This window comes from Bos grunniens, chromosome 1, assembly GCF_055505025.1.
Source record: "Bos grunniens cultivar Pamir isolate PY7600 chromosome 1, Bosgru_T2T1.0, whole genome shotgun sequence".
NCBI lineage: Eukaryota > Metazoa > Chordata > Mammalia > Artiodactyla > Bovidae > Bos > Bos grunniens.
The window spans coordinates 128433072-128438298 of NC_141165.1; positions in this window are offsets into that span (position 1 = coordinate 128433072).

Below are 5227 nucleotides of genomic sequence, written 5' to 3' on the forward strand. Positions count from 1 at the left end.
AATGAGCTGTTTGGGTTCTTTAAAATAGCTTGTTGCCCAGTGCTTTAGATTACAATTAGAGGGTAGTCTTTTGGTAGACAAAAGGGGCTCTCTCCTCACATAGCTTAGGTTAGAAATTCCATTGCATAGTAAAAACCTATAGACTTTAATGGTTTGACCCAACTCTCTGGTAATTAATAAATGGTCTCCTTCCCTCCCCCACCCATGCCCAGTAGAAATGGTTTTTGGCTATTCTTTCTATAACTGAAGTGTTAGTTGCTCAGTCAAGTCCAACTGTTTGTGACCTCATGGTTTGTGGTCATGGTTTGTGACCTGGTCATGGTTTGTGACCAGCCTCCTCTGTCCGTGGAATTCTCCAGGCAAAATACTCGAGTGGGTAGCCATGTCCTTCTCCAGGGCATTTTCCTGACTCAGGGGTCAAACCCAGGCCTCCCACATTGCAGGCATATTCTCTACCATCCGAGACACCAAGGAAACCCTTCTATAACAGAGCTGTCTTCAAAAAAATGATACATTGGAGACAGATTAACTATTAAATGTTTGGAAAATGCTGGATTCCAGCATGAGTTGTATTTTCTACTATTTCGCTAGAGCGGGCACTTATCTCTTGGAACTGGTTGAAAACAAAAGGAAGTGCTGAGCTAAATTAAAAGTCTGGGAATATTTTTAAGCTTAGTCTTTAGAATATATTGTCAGGAAAGGAATGAAAATAAATTATCATCTTTGCAAAACATTTTAAGAGCTAGGGTTTTGGATCAAAGCTCATGTTCAACTTATTGACCAATGCAACTTCCAAGTTTAGTTGCTTTTGATTGTTTTGTTTTCACATGTTTGTGTTCTCTTGAGGACACAGAGATACTCTTTGCATATATTGGAAAGTGTTTAGTGGTGATAGAAAGGGTGATGAATACCCACTTAAGCCAGATAAACTATCCTGAACAATATATTATTCTCCTTCAAACATTTTTCATTCCTATCCATGAAAGACCCAGATTGAAGTATCAGGACCTAGAACGAGCACCAATGGACATGAGAGACTCTGATTTTCTACACACTTATTACTGAGAAAGGTTGATTAAGTATGTTTTACTCAATTAACCACAGATGAGCCCTTGTGCACCACTAGTTTGTAATTGCCCTAATTGATTCTGAGGCGAGATCTCTGGTCAGAGTCAAGCCAGCTGTAGGCTTTGTTAGTGATTTTGATGGAATGACCCCAGGAAGCTTCCTTTTTACAGCTTTGATATGAAAAATGCCCAAGAAGCTTGCCCAAGCCTCTCTGCTTACTTAATTATATTTTTGATAATTTATTTTACCAATTGACTTCTAGCCAGGCCAGGTTATGTTTGATCTTGATGAGGTTGCAGACTTGCATGGGAGGAGGAAATGTCCTAGCTCATTATCATCTATTCTTGCTTTATCAGACCTGTTTTCTGGAAATCGTATGCAAATTCTGGTTCTCAGACATTTCTTTGAAAACCATTTTTTCTTTTCTCTCCCCTCCTCTGAATCATTTCATTAGCATAGGGTGAATAGTCTGTCTCTTGGCTTCTAATCACTGATGTTAGAGATTTCACCATTAGCCACTTATTCTGCTATCTGAAGGATTATCTTTTCAAGTCTATTCAAAAATCAGTATTATTTTGGTAAAGTGGAGCTTTAGGTAGAAGATTAGGTTAAGATCAAATTCTATTACATACAGCAATCCGATTAATTTGGAATTCTCAGTTCTTAGAACTTTACTTATAAAGCAGTGTAGCAGAAAACTTTTTGATACAGGTTTTTATTCTTGATAATGTTTCCAAATTAGACTCTACCCTCCTCCCATCTTACCCTGGAAGAGAACAAGAGTAGAAGGCAGAGAGTAAGCAAAATATTGAGTTTTCTGTCAAGAGGAAGAATGAGGGTTTGAGATAGACATTAAATTTAATAATTAAAAAAATTAAGTTTTTTTTTTTTCCCCCCAGGAATTTGGGCTATGGGGTTCACATTTACTATAGAAATTTCTGTTATACTCTGATATAGTTGTTCTTATAAACATTTGTTACAGAAGTTCAACTCCTGTTGACTCACAAAGGCCAAACTCCTGTTGACTCTTGGAAAGGAGATAACTCTGGGAATTGAAAAATATAAAGTTCTTCCCACTCTAATACCCTTCCAGATGGCGTTCTTGCAGAGAAAAAATAAACGATGTTGGAATCCAGGAAGTATTCAGTATATATGTGTAGTTACTGGTGGGCAAAGATAAATATTCTGTGCACGTTTCTTTGGAGGAAAGGGTGTAGGCTCGGAGTGAAAGGGGAGGAATGTAGTCTTGAAGACACACTTCATGTATGACACAATTTTACCTACAACTCCAGACTTTTCCATCAGTCTCAGTCACATTGAGTAGGCAATTCATAGTCCATGGTTATGTAATAAATATTTCATGCAGTTAAAAAGAGAAACCACAGCCCTCAAATGGCATCACTTGTGCTAACACCCAAGATACCAAACCTAGATTTAATACCTAACTTAATTGCAGTTTCAACCTTCACCAAAAGTAAAATCTTAATCAGTCAGTCTGAAGTTTTCTGGTCAGCACCAGTGAGATAATCTGTCACGTGGAACCACTCCATCCCCCATAGGAAGAAGAGGCAATTTCAATGATAAAGCCCTTGCTTTTCCCCACGTCCCTGAAAAAAGATATCCTGGCCTAAAAATGAACCTTTTTTTTTTTGCTAATAACCCCCTGGCCCCACTCTTCTGTCCTATAAAGTTCTTCCTTTGTAGAATCCCGGGGAGTGCCCTTTCAGCTGCTAGACGGAATGCTGCCCAATTCATATATAGCCTAATAAAGTCCGTGAGAGCTCCACATTTACTCAGCTGAATTTTGTTTTCAATTATGCATACCTTTTGTATTTTTAAGATTCTGCCATATGGACCCTTTCCTTGGTGGATTTCATGAATGTTGTCACTGAAGTAAAATGTCAGATTGTGCAGTTGTGTGGCATTTGAACAGACATACTGAGAACAGTGTTATCCACGTGTGCTCAGGTGTGTCAGAGTCGTGTCTGACTCTGCACCCCCATGAGCTGTAGCCGGCCAAACTTCTCTGTCTAGGGGATTCTCCAGGCAAGAATACTGGAGTGGGTTACCATGTCTTCCTCCAGAGGATCTTCCCGACCCAGGCATGAAATCTGTCTCAAGTAGCTGGATTCTTTACCACATAGGGGAGGAAAAAATATTTTTCCTCTATCCATCTCTGGTGGGGCCCTATAAATGCAACTGGAAAAGAACAGATTAACAAGAGGAAAACAAACAGAAATTTATTAATGTGCATCCTGCACACCAAAGGGAACACCCAATGATGAGTGACCCAATGGGCTGGTTAGAACTGGGGCCTATAAACTGTCTTAGGGTTTTGGGCTTCTGGGAGAGGAGTGGGCAATTTATAAGAAGGTAACCTAGAGAAGTATAGTAAACAAGCATTGTTTAGTAAGGTTTGTTATACAGATTTATGTTTTCTGTATTGATAAGAGTTGTTAAGAGCCTTTTACCTACATCTGCTTGTTCCCCATGGCCATTATCTCAAAACAATCCATATGCCAAAGAGGTATAACTTAGAGGGACCTCTTCTGGTATCCTTCATCCATCACTCGCCCCACCTGCATTATTTACGATGCATTCAGTTACAAGTTAAAGACAGTTGAGCTCAGACTGCCTTAAACACCAAAAGGAAATAAATAGTTCATCTTTATAAAATGGTTTAATATTAGATTTAATCCAGTGACTCAACTTGGTCATCAAGGACACAGTTTCATTTCTCCACTGTGTTTCTAATGGATTAGCACCTATTTTGGGATTGTTTTCCCCATCAACACATGAAACGCCTACAACAGAAGAAAGAATCTTAGTCTCAGAATTCTCAGCAAAGCTCCTATTGGGCCATTTAATTGGTCCAGAGCAACTTTCTGATTTCACACTAATTAAAGCAGCTTAGTTTATGTGCCTGTCCCTTAAGCAATTTTTATGGGCAGGAAACTCAGTACACTGATGGACTTAATTGAGGTCATAGCCTCTAGTCCTGAACAATCCCAGCCCAACATGCAGCTTCAATGAAAAACATACATGGAGACTGGGGATAGATGGTTCCCTTACATTTTAACTGTTTATTCTTGCCAAAAGAAAGGGGAGTAGTTGCTGGAGAAAAAAATAACCATCAGTGATTTTGAGAGTCACTGGTTTAGAAACTATGGACATATATATAGAGAAAATGTAAGTATATGTCAAATTTGTGTGTATATGTGTGTATTTGTGCATGTTTTAAGCAAAAGTGGTAGAAAACTTGAAAGGATAGCTTTTTATCAAAAGAAATATAGAGCCTAGGGAATTGCTGCCATAGACTGGAATGGGTATAGCCTTTGAAATAGAATCATGGACATTTTTAGTGTCACAGAATTTTAGGATTGAACACAAGAAAACTAGAAGACTCCAGTTTTAAAAATCCACCTTCTTATATTGAGCTGAATTCTTCCTTCTTTAAAATTTCACCAAACTTTCTTTTCCCTGGTATTGCCATTTGAAACTACTTCTAATAAGAAATTCTTTTATATGACAGTCCCTCAAACATTTGAGGTTGGTTGTAGATAATGACCTGGAGAAGGCAATGGCACCCCACTCCAGTACTCTTGCCTGGAGAATTCCATGGACGGAGGAGCCTGGAAGGCTGCAGTCCATGGGGTCTCTGAGGGTCGGACACAACTGAGCGACTTCACTTTCACTTTTCACTTTCATGCATTGGAGGAGGAAATGGCAACCCACTCCAGTGTTCTTGCCTGGAGAATCCCAGGGATGGGGGAGCCTGGTGGGCTGCCGTCTATGGGGTCGCACAGAGTCAGACACGACTGAAGTGACTTAGCAGTGACTTAGCAGTAGATAATGACCAGAGTGATACTACTCTGATATAAGTACAGGAGTAGTGCTTTAAAGTTTTCGAAGTTTTGTTATGTTTAGTATCTTATCTACATATTAAAAAACCTGTATGGAATTAGAAAAGTTAGTCAGACTAGGAATTTCCTTGGCAGCAAGTGATAGATGCCAATTTCAAGGACGATGTAAAAAAACAGAAGCACACTGCCAAGTGATTCCAAGGAAAAGTTGAACAACAAAGAAACTAGTAATGTAGAGCTGAACTCAAAATGACTCAAGAGCAAAACAACATGACTTTCTATTTCTTAACTGTCAA